This window comes from Aquarana catesbeiana, linkage group LG05 (genome assembly GCF_042186555.1).
Source record: "Aquarana catesbeiana isolate 2022-GZ linkage group LG05, ASM4218655v1, whole genome shotgun sequence".
NCBI classification, from domain to species: domain Eukaryota; kingdom Metazoa; phylum Chordata; class Amphibia; order Anura; family Ranidae; genus Aquarana; species Aquarana catesbeiana.
The window spans coordinates 573,332,775-573,350,316 of record NC_133328.1 but is presented as its reverse complement, the minus strand read 5'-3'; positions in this window follow the sequence as shown (position 1 = coordinate 573,350,316).

The window sequence follows — 17,542 nt, the reverse complement described above, 5'->3', positions numbered from 1 at the left end:
AAGAGTGAAAAATTTAAGGGGGTCTGAATACTTTCCGTCCCCACTGTATATATAATAGAAGGAGTTGCTGTATGGTCTGATCCTACCAAAGGAAAAAAGAAAATTCATAAAAAATAAAATAAAATAAAACTAAGTATAAAAACCCACTCTCTACCATACTTACAAGGTTCACTATATAGTAAAAGTGTGGCACTGTAGATCAGGGATCCCCAAAGGGGGGCATCTCCATCAGGAGCTGAGGTGGTGTGAGTGGCCTGCTATCCAGCAAGAAAATCATCCAGGGGAGACAGATTTCAAGAAATTGAAGTAGTCAGAGTGAAAATAAGTGCTGAGACCATCAATGAAGTTGAACTTCTGAAAAAAAAAATTATATATATATATATATGTATATATATATATATATATATATATATATATATATATATATATATATATATATATATATATATAGTATAACACGTGCAAGGTGTCCTGTGCTCGGTAAAGAACAGGGGGATTGAAGTACTAAAAGATATTGGTGGTAGCCAAGGTGTAAGAAGTGAAAAGTGATAAGAATATAAATGCTTCACCAAGAAAGGTTGAGTAAAACAATCTAGCAGTGCAATGCAACTAGAGGTGAATTCTAATTACCAATTAGACAGTGATTAGTTCATAGGGTCCAAGGAACCAAGGTGATTCATGTAGTGAACCGAAGTGAGCGACGACACACCAAAGTGAATCTGACGTCCCTGGGTGAAGCCTATAAGAGCACGGCCATCACATGCCCACCAACGTCACGTGGGCGTGCACTGCAGGAGGGAGGCATCCTTGGCTGAGCGGGAAGCCACCCGGCGTCGGTGCCAGTACACTCCTCCACCTAGCCACCAGATGGTACTACCGTGGAAAGGAGGGGCGGTGCCACAGCAGTGACACCGCACCTGCAACACACAGAAGGTGACGTCGATGCATGGCACATAAATGTACACCCACCCTAAGTAATGCGGAGGAGGAGGGTCCGCGGCATGCATCACAGCTCCCGCGAGGGATGGGAGCCAGGGGGCTCCTAAACAAGATCATATGACACACTAAAGAGAACAAGGGAGGCTGTATATCTAATCAAGGGATCTGAGGTAACAGCCCCAACCTAAGGGTGTTGGCCCTAGAGAGAGAGGGAATTAAACCAGTAATATGAGTATAATTACTAAATGTGTAGATGTTATCAGACCTAGCTAAACCTAAACTATGTGCTTCTATCCCTATAAGAAAAAGGAGAACAATTGAGACTTTATATGAGGCGGTGACCTGATAAGGTCAATTGCCTCCATCCCTATCTATATGTCAAAAAAGAGGGGAAAGGGGATTGGGACTTTGAATGAAGCATGTAGGTATAGAGAATTCGGTTTATTATATAAATTAGCATACACACGCATAATCATGAATGAGTGTACATCCAATACAATTCAAATAATTGCTACAATTCATAAAAATTTATATCTATACATACAGTATAGACGGGTTATCACATGATTATAAACGATTAAAAAAATTATACATACTGAGAGATATCAATTGAATGATAGGGACACGGCATATAATAGCTGTATGCATTTTGTGGATTGATCCACTCTTCAGGAATATGCAGGCCACTCACACCACCTCAGCTCCCGGTGGAGATGCCCCATCTTGGGGGTCCCCGATCTACAGTGCCACACTTTTACTATATAGTCAACCTTGTAAGTATGGTGGAGAGTGGGTTTTTATACTTAGTTTTATTTTATTTTATTTTTTATGAATTTTCTTTTTTCCTTGGGTAGGATCAGACCATACAGCAACTCCTTCTATTATATATATACTGTGAGAGACCTAGCCGGGAAAGAGACTTTTGGAGGGGACTGTATGCTAGCCTCTTGCCGATCGATCGGGGGCCCTTGCATTTGGGGGAACGGTGCTCTTTGTGAGCTGTATGTCTGGGGACCCTGGATTTGCCATATTGGAATAGTGGCTGATTCATAATGCTGGGACAGATACTGTTAGGAGATGCTGATGTAAATTCCAACATCTGTCTGTCTATTGTCTGCTAAAATGTGTATTGTAAATAAGTCTACTATGGGATCTAAGAGTCATTAGATCCCCATTGTTATTTGTGTTAATTAACTCTGCTATTGTGTGAAGAAGAGTCTATGTTGATTGTGATAATGTTGATTGGACTTTCTGAACTACAAGACGGCCAGTCTGGCCTAACGGTCATGTCTGAGTCATCTAGGCTGTCTAAAGGGATTAGTTAATTAGCTCATGTTAATTAGGTTAATTAGGTTACAGCTGTAACCTATTATTAGGGCCAAACTTCACTATGCTCTGCCCAGCACCAACAGAAGTATCTGTGAAGTCACAAGGAACTTCCCCAGCTGAAGCGCTGGCAACCGGACAGAGGGTCCAAGATCTCTGCCCTACACCTGCGGCGGTTCCGGAGGCTCAGGGTGAGAAGGAGGTGGTCACGTCCCAGCAGCAGATCAGGATACAGGGGGAGAAGGGAGAGGAGGTGTTCGTCATCCCTCCCCAACAGTTAGCCGGAGCAGATGGTGTGGGGTTTCCAGCAGAAGGGTTGGCAACAGGGCTGAGTACTGCTGGACTCTGCCCTCAACTAACAGAGGATGGATGTCCTGTGAAGGTGGATGGGACTTCAGTCTCCACCTGTATACCCCAGGGATGCTGGGCAGTCGGCCCATATCCACAACAGCATGACGGAGTGAGCCCAGACACCCTGTCTTCTCTCCAGTGGCAGAAAGGACTTCAGGGAGAAGGGCCAGTCCAGGCCTCTCCCCAGCGGCAGATATGTTCTCTGAGAGAGGCAGAGGCTGGCTGGGTGAGTAATACTTTGTTTGGAACAATTTGTTTGGGGTACTGTGTGGGTACAGGCATTAGAGGACTGGAACTACTGACTAACTTCGGAGTCAACCCGTCTGGGGTCTCCTCCTGTGTTAGTCTCCTGCCGAAAGGGGAGAAATGTGACAGACCTAGCTGGGAAAGAGACTTTTGGAGGGGACTGTATGCTAGCTTCTTGCCGATCGATCGGGGGCCCTTGCATTTGGGGGAACGGTGCTCTTTGCGAGCTGTATGTCTGGGGACCCTGGATTTGCCATATTGGAATAGTGGCTGATTCATAATGCTGGGACAGATACTGTTAGGAGATGCTGATGTAAATTCCAACACCTGTCTGTCTATTGTCTGCTAAAATGTGTATTGTAAAAAGGTCTACTATGGGATCTAAGAGTCATTAGATCCCCATTGTTATTTGTGTTAATTAACTCTGCTATTGTGTGAAGAAGAGTCTATGTTGATTGTGATAATGTTGATTGGACTTTCTGAACTACAAGACGGCCAGTCTGGCCTAACGGTCATGTCTGAATCATCTAGGCTGTCTAAAGGGATTAGTTAATTAGCTCATGTTAATTAGGTTAATTAGGTTACAGCTGTATTGTTAGAGTATAATGAGCAGGAGGTCTGCACCTCCACTTTAAGTGTATTTTCTTTTTTCTTTTTTTTTTCCATAAACATTTTATTGAATGTTTTTGAAAACTGTACAATAAACACAAGAGAGAAATGCCACATACATTGTACAGTAATGTAAATGGAGAACGATATATCAGAAAAGACAAGTTATTAGCAATATCTTCCAATGGGTAAGAATAGGGTCTTATGCCCTGAAGACCCCACAGTAAGAGTATGGTAAATATAGACAAATTCTAATAAACATTTGACCCATGTTCCTGAGTGCAATACCCGAGATAGCCAGATACGACCACTGCATATGTATATAAAATAATTAGACTTCTCGGGTCTCCCTCAACCCTGCTATTCTCGCTCACCAGAGCCAAGCCACGGGAGGGGGAAAATGGGAGAAAGGAAAAAAAATGAAAGGGGGAGGGAGAGAGGAAAGGGAGAGGGGAAGCGTGAAATAGAATGTAAAGGCTGGGGAGGGGGTGGGGACACCACCAACTACCCTCTCCATCCAAGTGGATGGATGTAATGTCATAGATGGCGTGCAAGGATGCCTATCATGATTTTCAGTCGTGTTGGTGTAATTGGATATTAATTGGCAGACTGGTGTAGCTCTTGATATGAGCGTGAACCTCGAAAGGTTGTCCAGGGCGTCCATATATCAGAATATTTGGAAACTTTATCAAGAGTGATATGGATCAGTTCCTCCATCTCAGCTATGCGGTCAATACGCCGGAGCGGCTTCTTCTGTGGGGGAGGGTCTGTGGATCTCCAATGTACTGGGACGGATAACCTTGCAGCATTGATCATATACATAGCAACCAATTTGTAGTAGCACTTTTTAGATATCTTGGAGTGATGTAGAAGGTACTGGGCTGGAGAAAACTACAGTGGAAGCGATGAAACCGCCAGTATCGTATCATGAACCTTACGCCAATAAGATTTGATTATTGGGCACTCCCACCAAATGTGTAGGAGAGTGCCTGTCTCATTGCCACATCTCCAACAACAATCAGGTACCGAGGGGGCAGATTTGTGAATCAGATCTGGGGTTCTATACCACCGCGTCTTCAGTTTATACCCATTTTCTTGGGTTGAGATGTTCAAGTATCCTTTGTGGATATATAAATGGATGTGCTCCCAGCTAGCCTCATTTTACTCGATCCCCAGTGCATTCTCCCAGAATGTGTGGTCAGTTAGGAAAAGATCTGATTGATTCTCAAACAGTGCAGCATACGGCATTGAAATCACATGATTTTGGGGGGAAGATCAGGAGCAGAGTGACTCAAACACTGTGGGAGATTTGGTGAAGCCCGTTCTATGGGATGGACAATCCATGTAATGTTGGAGTTGAATGTATGGCAGTAGGAAAAGGACTTCGTGTTGGATAACTCAGCAAGCTCCTTGAGTCTCATGAATTGGCCTCTACAGAAAAAATGTTTAGCCAGCATCTCCGCATACAGCCATTCTGCTGTTAGAAAGGTCCCAGCTAGGCCTGGAGGGAAGTCTGGGTTGTTTCGCACTGGAGTGGTCGGGCAAACTTTAGCGGATACTGCATGCTTGGCACATGCTCTATCAAAGGCATGAAGGGTAGAGTAACAGGGGGTGAGAGTAAAGCTGTGCCAAGGTATGGTCTTTAGGGAGCCAAGGAGTTTCCTGTAAAACAGCGTTCAAGGCCAGATGCCCCAGGGTTCTCCAGCTTTTACACTGGGCATGAACCCTCTAATTGACCACACGGGTAAGGTGGACCACCCAGTAGTAGCGTTGCAAGTCCGGAAGCCCAAATTGTTGTGCCATAGGAAAGCTCTACACATGGATTTGTACAATTCAAAAAAAGCGGGAGGCAAGCGAATTGGTATAGTCTGTAACTTATAAAGCAAGCGTAAAAGGACCGTCATCTTTATGATGGACGCACACCCAAACATGGTAGATTGCGACGCAGAGCTTGCAGTTCCACCAAGAAGTTTCTGTTGTAGAGTTCTGAGAGGTCTGTCGGGAGTTGTATACCTAAATAGGTGATAGTATTTGGTTTCCATTGAAAAGGGAAGTTAGTCTGGGATTGCTTGGCTAGTTCCTTTGGTAGTGAGATATTTAGTGCAAAAGACTTGGAATAGTTGATTTTCAGATTGGACAAGGGCTTAAAGTGATCAAGGACTTTCATGAGGCTAGGGAGTGATGTCATATTCCTGACCCAAGTGAGCTCTCCTGTAAAGCGCTGATCTGTGGCGTGACACTCATGATAACACCATTACTGGTCACAGAAGGCCTGAAGGTCTACTGGTGTTCGCAGGAAGGTTAAACGGTTCCCCACTGTGGCTGTTAGACAGAAGGGGAACTTCCACCGGTACGCAATGTGCCTGTCATGCAGAGTAGTAAGGAGAGGGCGCAGATCCCTCCTGTGTTGGAGAGTAATGGCAGACAGATCCTGAAATATTTGTATATGCACCCCATCATGAGTCAGTTGCCCATGGGTACGTGCCAACCGTAGTATGTTTTCCTTCTGCGTAAAGCTGACTAAGCAACAAACAGTGTCCCTTGGGGGATCCGTGTCTCGCCCTCTAGGTTGAAGTGCCCTGTGACACCTTTCCATCTCCACAGGTGTGTCTGGTGGTCTACCCAGTAAGGTGTTGAAAATTGCCCATACCACTGGTTGCAGCTGGGGGCCTTCCACGAACTCTTGAATCCCTCTGATGCACAGATTACGCCTCCTGCCTCTGTTATCAAGGTCCACAAGATGGCGGTTCATGTCGATTAAGTGCTGGACATGAACGCTGGTAGCGCTCTGTATCTGCTGGATAGCTTCAGCATGAGTCTGGGCCGCAGACTCCACATGCTCCAGGCGAGATGCCACTGCTCTCAGATCTGTTTTAAGATCTAAGATCGCAGCTGAAAGGGTATTTTTAATATCCATTGCCGCAAGCTGTAAGTCATCCAAACTGAGGAACTGTGGGGGCTGCGCGCAATGGATGTCAGGCCCAGCAGTACCCGTGTTGGCCATCGGGGCAGCACAGCTCCCCGCACTGCATTCTGAGGCCTGAGATGAGGCCTGGGAGTCAATTTGCGGCGTGCGAAATAAAGCTGTGTGCCGGTATCCGCCTGAGCACGGGTGCCTGAGGAGCTTCTTCCAGCCATAGTTCCAGTCCAGGGTGCGCTCTCTCCCGCTAATGGTAAGTTCTGCAGAGACTCTAGGTGTCGGAGCTCACCTCTCAAGCAGCAGTCACAGTCCGGTGCCAGTCCACACTCCCCTCGATTACATTTTTTATTGAACTCTCGAGCATGTTTCTGAAGAGTGGATCAATCCACAAAATGCATAGAGATATTATATGCCGTGTCCCTATGATTCAGTTGATATCTGTTAGGGATGAGCCGAACACCCCTCAGTTCGGTTCGCAGCAGAACGAGCTAACAGGCGAAAATTTTTTTCAAGAACGCGAATACCGTTAAAGTCTATGGGACACAAACGTGAAAAAATCAAAAGTGCTCATTTTAAAGGCTTATATGCAAGTTATTGCCATAAAAAGTGTATGGGGACCTGGGTCCTGCCCCAGGGGAAATGTATCAATGCAAAAAAAAAAGTTTCAAAAATGGCTGTTTTTTCGGGAGCAGTGATTTTAATAATGCTTAAAGTGAAACAATAAAAATGAAATATTCCTTTAAATATCATGCCTGGGGGGTATCCTTAGTATGCCTGTAAAGTAGCGCATCTTTCCCATGTTTATAACAGTGCCACAACAAAATGACATTTCTAAAGGAAAAAATGTCATTTAAAACTGCTCACCGCTGTAATGTATTGACTTATCCCAGCAATATAGATAAAAAAAACAAAAATACCAGAAAAAAAATGGCGTGGATGTCACCCCCAAAATCCATATCAGGCCCTTCAGGTCTGGTATGGATATTAAGGGGAACCCCGCACCCACATTTTTTAAAAAATGGTGTGGGGTTCCCCCAGGCCCTATATACTCTGAACAGCAGTATATATACTATACGGCCTGCCCTATATACTCTGCAGAAAATTGGGCCTTAGGTGTTGGTGGTACCAGAACACTGTAAGCCCTAACAGTTACTCTTGTAGGGCGCAGGTACAGGCCCTGCTGTGAAATAATATATCAAAAAATGTAATTACATGCCCCTGTTAAACAGGGGCAGAAAAATTGGGCCTTGGGTGGTGGTGTTGCCACAACACTGTAACCCCTCATAGATACACTTGTTGGATGCAGGAACGGGCCCTGCTGTGAAATATTAGATAAAAAATTTTAATTACATGCCCCTGTTACACAGGGGCAGAAAAATTGGTCCTTTGGTGGTGGTGCCACAACACTGTAAGCCCTCACAGTTACTATTGTTGAGCACAGGAACGGGCCCTGCTGTGAAATATTATATCAAAAATTGTAAATACATGCCCCTGTTAAACAGGGGCAGAAAAATTGGGCCTTGGGTCGGTGGTGGTGGTGCCACAACACTGTAACCCCTCACAGATACTCTTGTTGGGGGCAGGAACGGGCCCTTCAATGAAATACTATATGAAAAAATGTAATTACATGCCCCTGTTAAACAGGGTCAGAAATATTGGGCCTTTGGTGGTGGTGCCACAACACTGTAAGCCCTTACAGCTACTCTTATTGGGTGCAGGAATGGGCCCTGCGTTGAAATACTATATCAAAAAATGTAATTACATGCCCCTGTTAAACAGGGGCAGAAATATTGGGCCTTTGGTGGTGGTGGTGCCACAACACTGTAAGCCCTCACAGCTACTCTTGTTGGGTGCAGGAATGGGCCCTGCGTTGAAATATTATATCAAAAATTGTAATTATATGCCCCTGTTAAACAGGGGCAGAAAAATTGGGTCTTGGGTGGTGGTGCCACAACACTGTAACCCCTCACAGATACTCTTGTTGGGTGCAGGAATGGGCCCTGCTGTGAAATTTTATATCAAGAATTGTAATTACATGCCCCTGTTAAACAGGGGCAGAAAAATTAGGCCTTGGGTGGTGATGGTAGTGCCCTAAACCAAAAATATTGTTGGAAGCGAGCATCATCAAGATTGAGGAGGAATAGGATAGTCAGCATAGTCAGTCTTCAAGGGATCCCACATCCATAGCAAATTCAGTTACATCAGCATCAGGCGCTTGATAGCTGCTGATCCAAGACTGATTATAATAGTGAGCCTATCCCGGAGCCTGTGGACAAGGGCAATCTTTGATCCTGTAATGATTATGGATTTATTTTTATTTTTGAAATCCAAAGCAGAATATGTGGATTGTGAAATGATGTGCCCCTTTTTTTTGTAAGTACTGTGGTATAAGCAGAAGAATAGTTTTGGATTTATGGACATCTCTCCATGACCGCAGGGTATTGTTATCATTTATTATAATATTGCCAGGAAGAAGTTGTCTTTTGAAACATGAAACTGGAGTTCTTACACAAATAGCATGATAGAAAACAAGCCATTGTAATATATTTATGCAAGCTGGACCCAGTAATAAATGGTTCACCCCGATATATCAGAGCTGTAGCTTTTATGCAAAGGTGCTATTAGACAAAGTTAGATATTGTTTTGGTCAAACATTTAATTTTTAATGGTCCGACATTCTGTGCAGCAAATATACAGCTAACTAAATGTTTGTCTAATGAAAGGTTTAAAATATGAGTTTGTTTATGTACAAATCTAACAATGAAAAACACGTACATTTATTCAAAAGAAAGGAAAAGACACATGTGTTAAATTGATGGTGTAGGAATCAGCTGCTGTGAGCCCAGTGCAGGACACACTCCCTGAAGACCCAGATATTACATTTTTTGTAGATTTGAGTATGCAGTTTATCACCCAGAAGGATACTCGGTATTCAAAGTCATTGGATCCTTTTTCCCCAGCTCAAGAAGCAGAGCTCCATGTTTTAGCAAAGCCTGTGAGCTACAAAAAGAGTGTATATTTATATAGATAGTCGAGATATAGAGAGCTTTTGGTTCCATTTGAAGGGCCAGAAGTTTGTTTTTACTTCAGCAGGTAAACCAATAAAGCATGCCAAGTTAATTTGATTGGCTGTTTTCAGCCTTCCAGCTTCTTGCTGAGGTAGCCATATTAACTTTCACACATGGAAGCAGACCAGGTGACTAAGGATGCTGCATAACAGCCCCGGACACTTGATGGGTCTGTGCAACTCACAGATTCCACCCTAGTTCTGGCCCAGTATAGCTGGGATTAATAATTCAACTTTAGGGACCCCAGAACGAGAAGAACAAGTGGTCCACAGGGGGCAACTTCTTATGAAACAGGACTTTGGAAAAGGTGATCATTTATGTCTGTCAGCCACTCTTTTCCCTCCAGCTTGACACATGAACCGAGTCATCAGTCACAAGAAGTTATGGCTGCCTTAGTAAATGAGCATGGGATAGAGCCAGGGTTCACCACAGTTGTTTTACTAACATACCACTTCTTGTTTTACCTGTTACCAAAGGTGTTACCAAAAGCTGAACATCCCTTCCAGAGATTACAAAAAAGATATATCCAGATGCCCAAGTCAGGATCTTACAAGTATGCATTTTGTCTGTATGGACGTGTTTTTTGGATGTCCAGTGGCAAATGCTACTGCAAAGGCCACAGTAAAAATTGTTATCAGAAGTAGTTTGTAAGTACAGAGGGCAGAAAGTACAGAGAGTAACAGAGGAAATCATTTTTCATACGAGAGTCCTTACTAGAAGTTTTGAGGTTTTATTTTTACACCCCCTACTGTCTACAATGTAGTGGACAAAGTAGAGTAAGAAACTAGAAAACTTTTGCCTTAATGTTTTCTTATATTTTGTCAGGCCCCTAAGGGGGATGTTGGACTCTCTCCCTATGGGATTTGGTTTGGGAGTGTGTTACTCACTTGCTTATATTTTGTCTCAGCAGCTGAAGTCCTCCATTCGGATCTCACAGAGAATGTTGCTGATCTTTTAAGGTTTTTTGACAAACTCATTTATGTGTTTTCTCCCCAATTCCAGATCCTAAAAGTTTGGAAGGATCTAAAACTAAAGCCAGGTGACTTGTGGATTGTTAAGAGACATTTATATATAAGGAAATGTTTGGAAACTCAATACAGCATCTATTTCATGTACAGTTTTTGCAAAACTTGAAGGAAAAGTCACCTGGATCCACACCAGACACTGCAAAAATGACTAAATTAAAGAAATCTCTGAGTTTGATTTGTTTCCCTCTTGTCATCACAGTCTAGGGTACTTTTTGATTCAATTACTTTAATTGTAAGGGATATATATATATTTTTGAAAAGTAGTTCAGCCATGTTGAAGTCATATTTGTCTTTTGTATGTCTTCCATTTTATGTAGAATTGTCTGTGTTTACATATGCTGATAAGTCAGCATGTCCACAATTCAGCTAGAAGGCCATTCTGGCCACAGGAGTGTACAGCCAGTACTCTGTAAATATGTCTTATCAATCATTTGTTTTTCACAATGAAAAGTTATTTTGTAATGAAAAAGTTGCTCAGCTATTATTTTCTCCACAATGGAGTTTTTTGCCTCTTTGGCCAGGACTACCTCCACCTAAGCGTGTGGAGGTTCCAGGTTAAAGGTGATAGCAGGTATGGTTAGTGATCAAAATATTGATCAAAAGATCTATACACCAGAATAAAGGATATAGAGCTCATGGAAAAAATGACAGCCCGCTTACAAGATAGACTGGAAACACATGACAAAGTCTGGGAAGATTGGCATAGACGGGAGGACCCACCCTAGATCGGCGGCAGAACCTCCCTCCCCCCCTTCTCCCCCCCCCCCTTTGTTTTTCCTATATTCTCTTCTCTCCTCCTTTCCCTCTCTACTATCTCTTTCCTTATTTTTGGATTATGTCCAGTATAAAATATATATCTGTTGGTTGACGAATTTTCCAGATGAAGAAGGTACTTCATTTTTATTTTCTCTAGATGAAAGTATTCAATCGCCTATTGAATGTCAGGTTGAATGTCTACCAATGATAATCTGTATTGAGCAAATTACAACTCTTTTGTACTTTTATATTTCTGTGACCAATAAAAACTGTTATTTGAAAAAAAAAAAAAAAAATATTGATCAAAAGAGGGGAGACTGTAATGGAAATTTGTAAGTTCTGTATATAATTGTATTGTATTTTGTATGTATTGCACACTGTCCTCACTGTGCACACAGCACTAATAATGTTTTCAGTACATGTTTACATTCTTTCGAGTCCTGATTAGAATTAGCCTGCCTATGTAACGCCCCTTGTTACCATAAACGTACAATTGTAATATTAATGTGATACCTACGTAATCATGTGCATAAAAACCTTCAATTGCGTCATAATAAAGCAGAACAGTTATTTGGAAAGATGCTGAGTGTATCTTTTGTGTCTGTTCCCTACTGCAGTAGTTATTATTAATTTGGAACCACTAATCAATATGAGGATAGGAGTTGCCTATCATCAATTTAACCAAGTCAATCCATTACAAACCCTCCAGCAGCACTGAATGTGCGTTCAGAAAGCACGCTGGATGCAGGACTGGCCAGTAGCTTAATTGCATATTGAGCAAGTTCTGACCAGTGGTCCATCCTCAAGACCCAGTAACCCAGTGGATAATCTGTTGGAAAGGTCTCCAATTTTGCTCTTGCCCCTAGATATTCCTGCACCATGTAATGCAGACACTGGCGATGGCTGCTTGAACTGATCAGACCTTGGCGCTGAGGACTGAAAAATTGTTTAAAGGCATCGGTCAGCCGGCCACCTTCTCCACCGCTCTTCCTCTGACTGAACAAAGCCTCAGCAACACGTTGTCCAGCACGAGGAAATTGTAACCTCCCAGGGTCTGAAAATGCGTTGCACAAACCTTTCTTCAAGGCCTCCTGAAGATGTTTCCTCCTCTGCTCCCTCTGCGAAGGCAGGATGAGTTCTGCAACCTTACCCTTGTAACGTGGATCAAGAAGGGTTGCCAGCCAGTAATGATCCCTCTCCTTGATAAGACGAATCCTAGGGTCCTCTCGCAGGTTTTGCAGAATCAGGGAGGCCATGCAGCATAAGTTTGCAGAGGCATTTGATTCTAAGTCCTCTGGTTCACTAAGGATCACATGATCCGTAACTACCTCCTCCCAGCCATTTACAACTCCTTGGGTTTCTGGGGACTGAAAACCATCCCTTGAAGACTGCTGAGTGTTATCCTCTACATCCATGCTGACACAATCCTCCTCCTCTTCTTCCTGTGTGTTTGGCAGGCCCGCAGGAATACTATCTGGATAAAGGGGGCCTTGAGAGGTAAGGAAGTCATCCTCTTCCTCCTACTGTTCTGCCTCAAGTACCCTGTCCATGATTAAACGAAGTGTGTCCTCCAACAGGAAGACTAGAAGGACAGTGTCACTGATACATGCATTGTCGCTGCTCACCATCCTTGTGGCCTCCTCAAATGGTGAGAGATCGGTGCATGCATCCTTGATCAGTAGCCACTGGCGTGGCAAAAAGAAGCCCAGCTCCCCTGACCCTGTCCTGGTGCCATACTTGCACAGGTACTCATTGTAATGGAAATTTGTAAGTTCTGTATATAATTGTATTCTATTTTGTATGTATTGCACATTGACCTCACTGTCACACAGCACTAATAATGTTTTCGGTAAATGTTTACATTCTTTTGAGTCCTGATTAGAATAAGACTGCCTATGTAACGCCCCTTGTTACCATAAACGTACAATTGTAATATTAATGTGATACCTACGTAATCATGTGCATAAAAACCTTCAATTGCGTCATAATAAAGCAGAACAGTAATTTGGAAAGATGCTGAGCGTATCTTTTGTGTATGTTCCCTACTGCAGTAGTTATTATTAATTTGGAACCACTAATCAATATGAGGATAGGAGTTGCCTATCATCAATTTAACCGAGTCAGCATGGCGAGCTTTGCCTTAGGAGGGGATTCCAGGTGACCCTGAGTATCCGAAACGAGGAGCTTGAGACGATCCGGGAATTTCTGATAATCAGCCGGCTGAGGTAAGCCTTTTGCTTACATTTGAGTTATCAGACTTCCTTGATCGGTAAGGCATTTTCGGAAAAAGGGTACCTATTTTACTACCCTTAATCGAACTGTATTGATTGGTGGTTATATGTTATGTTGTCCCTGTCTATTTGTCCATTGGAGTGTTATAGATAAGAAAGGGAAGAATAGTGCTGTTCACAGGTATATGTAGTAAATCTGCTAGATAAAGTAGTTTAGAGGCAAGAGGGTATAGGCACACATAGAGAAGAGAGAAGACTGGCCAGTCATTATGGGCATTGAATTAAGTAAGGGAATGAAGGGTAAGAGACCCTCAAAAATGCCCAGCGCAAGAGGAGCGCTATATATGAACCGAAGGTGCGGTTCCGCCTATACTGAGCCCCTAGATTAATGGTTAAAGTGGACAGGGATCCACAATGGGTAACTGGTTTACCAAGGTCCACAGGGACTAAGAATCATGCAGAGTAAACAGCTAGAGAAACAGCTATCTATGTGAGCCGGATGGATCAAGGGTGACATTAACACTAGACAGAAAGGGACATTTTCATGTTAAGTTGTGGGATGAATTTGGGGTCAGGCACTACAACTAGTAAAAATCAGAAACAGAGAAATGAGATGTAAAACAGAATACTTTATATGTTGTCAGAGGGGCAAGATGGGATGAGTACTCTGGCTCCCCGTCTGATCATAGAAGCTAGAAATAAAAGATATCTGAACAAAATAAGGAAAGCAGAATTTAGGCAGGAAAATATTAAAGAGTTAAAAGAAAGTGAGAGAATGATATGCATGTGTTGTGTACAAATGGGAGAAAAGTAAGCGATTTAAGAGAGATATTGGTGTATGTGTGTGCGAATGCTGGGACCTTTAGTTCTATTGCTTGTGTGTGTCATGTACGCAGATGTGACCCCCTCCTTTGCGCTCTCATGAAAGAAATGTGGCTGGGATGAGAGGTCAGTGATAAGCTGGAAGGACACCATGCCAATTCCAGTTTTTTAGATAAAACATTTATAACAAAATGTGCCGGGTTAACGAATCTAATGGTAAACAATGTGATCACAATTATTTTGAATCTGTTTTCCAAACATGGTAAAATGAAGGTTACATTTAACCGTGTATTACACAAATTGAATATCCTTTGATAGTGGAAACAGTGCATTTAAAAAAGGGAAATTAAGTAAAATTAAGTAATAATGAGTATTAATTTCTAATATGAGTTTAACAATTTTATTAATAATATAGATATATTGAAACTGGTTTAGACAACCTTTGGTTGGAAATGAAATTCAGGTTAATGGGGAAATTTGTAATGAATGAGATTAGTTTAGATTAAGATAACAATTTTGTAATTTTACATTTATACAATAAGCCCTTATTGAGAGAAAAAAAAGATTAAGATGAGGTTGTTATTTTGAATAAAGCTGCCATAATATTTAACAAAGCCAAGATGGATGGGATACATAAGAAGTTCTTCTACAAAAATGAAATTTTAAGGTTTTTGATAATAACTTGATGTGCGGTCCATGATGTGAGAGTAATAATAAATAAAATTTAAATATAACAGACCCATCACATCAAGTCCACACACCCTGTTAGGATAGATGCCACCTGCAGCCAGTTGTTTTATAGTTTTTGATGCTTTCTGGTCCATCATACAGATTGTTGATCCTTTTGTTTTATTTATTTTTATTTTTGAAATCCAAAGCAGAATGTGTGGATTGTGAAATGATGTGCCCCTTTTTCTTGTAAGTGCAGTGGTATAAGCAGAAGAATATTTTGGATTTACCGCAGGGTATTGTTATCATTTATTATAATATTGCCAGGAAGAAGTTGTCTTTTGAAACATGAAACTGGAGTTCTTACACAAATAGCATGATAGAAAACAAGCCATTGTAATATATTTATGCAAGCTGGACCCAGTAATAAATGGTTCACCCCGATATATCAGAGCTGTAGCTTTTATGCAAAGGTGCTATTAGAAAAAGTTAGATATTGTTTTGGTCAAACATTTAATTTTTAATGGTCTGACATTCTGTGCAGCAAATATACAGATAACTAAATGTTTGTCTAATGAAAAGTTTAAAATATGAGTTTGTTTATGTACAAATCTAACAATGAAAAATGTGTACATTTGAATCCAACCACCTTATTGCCTCTATTGGAGGAGGCTGGAGACAAAGGAAGACACGTGTGTTAAATTGATGTGGGAATCAGCTGCTGTGAGCCCAGTACAGGACACACTCCATGAAGACCCAGATATTCCATTTTTTGTAGATTTGAGTATGCAGTTTATCACCCAGAAGGATACTCTGTATTCAAAGTCATTGGATCCTTTTTCCCCAGCTCAAGAAGCAGAGCTCCATGTTTTAGCAAAGCCTGTGAGCTATAAAAAGAGTGTATATTTATATAGATAGTTGAGATATCAAGAGCTTTTGGTTCCATTTAAAGGGCCAGAAGTTTGTTTTTACTTCATCAGTTAAACCAACCAAGCATGCCAAGTTAATTTGATCGGCTGTTTTCAGCCTTCCAGGTTCTTGCTGAGGTAGCCATATTAACTTTCACACATGGAAGCAGACCAGGTGACTAAGGATGCTGCATTTACAGCCCCGGACACTTGATGGGTCTGTGCAACTCACAGATTCCACCCTAGTCCTGGCCCAGTATAGCTGGGATTAATAATTCAACTTTAAGGACCCCAGAACGAGAAGAACAAGTGGTCCACAGGGGGCAACTTCTTATGAAACAGGACTTTGGAAAAGGTGATCATTTATGTCTGTCAGCCACTCTTTTCCCTCCAGCTTGACACATGAACCGAGTCATCAGTCACAAGAAGTTATGGCTGCCTTAGTAAATGAGCATGGGATAGAACCAGGGTTCTCCACAGTTGTTTTTATAACATACCACTTCTTGTTTTACCTGTTACCAAAGGTGTTACCAAAAGCTGAACATCCCTTCCAGAGATCACAAAAAAAGATATATCCAGATGCCCAAGTCAGGATCTTATGAGTATGCATTTTGTCTGTATGGACATGTTTTTTTTTATGTCCAGTGGCAAATGCTACTGCAAAGGCCACAGTAAAAAGTGTTATCAAACACTTACGCCTTATATTAATATCGTTACTAAGTGTATTAGTATTATCTCCTGAAGTGGATAACTAATGTTATAATTGAATCTTACCTATACTAAGATATGTAACTGCTCTATGAATGTCATCTGTATTCAAATCTAACTCGAAGTAAATTGTTTGTTTTGTGAAAATTTAAATAAACTTTTTTGTTAAAAAAAAAAAAAGTGTTATCAGAAGTAGTTTGTAAATATAGAGTGCAGAAAGTACAGAGAGTAACAGAAGAATTATTTTTTATAGGAGAGTCCTTACTAGAAGTTTTGAGGTTTTATTTTTACACCCCCTACTGTCTACAATGTATCGGACAAAGTAGAGTAAGAAACTAGAAAACTTTTGCCTGAACGTTTTCTTATATTTTATCAAGCCCCTAAGGGGGATGTTGGACTCTCTCCCTATGGGATTTTGTTTGGGAGTGTGTTACTCACTTGCTTATATTTTGTCTCAGCAGCTGAAGTCCTCCATTTGGATCTCACAGAGAAAGTTGCTGATCTTTTAAGGTTTTTTGACAAACTCATTTGTGTTTTCTCCCCAATTCCAGATCCTAAAAGTTTGGAAGGATCTAAAACTAACGCCAGGTGACTTGTGGATTTTTAAGAGACATTTATATATAAGGAAAAGTTTGGAGACTCAACACAGCATCTAATTCATGTACAGTTTTTGCAAAACTTGAAGGAAAAGTAACCTGGATCCATACCAGACACTGCAAAAATGACTAAATTAAAGAAATCACTGTTTGATTTGTTTCCCTCTTGTGATCACAGTCTAGGGTACTTTTTGATTCAATTACTTTAATTGTAAGGGATATATATATTTGAAAAGTAGTTTAGCCATCTTGAAGTCATATTTTGTCTTTTGTACGTTTTCCATTTTATGTAGAATTGTCTGTGTTTACATATGCTGATAAGTTAGCATGCCCACAATTCAGCTAGAAGGCCATTCTGGCCACAG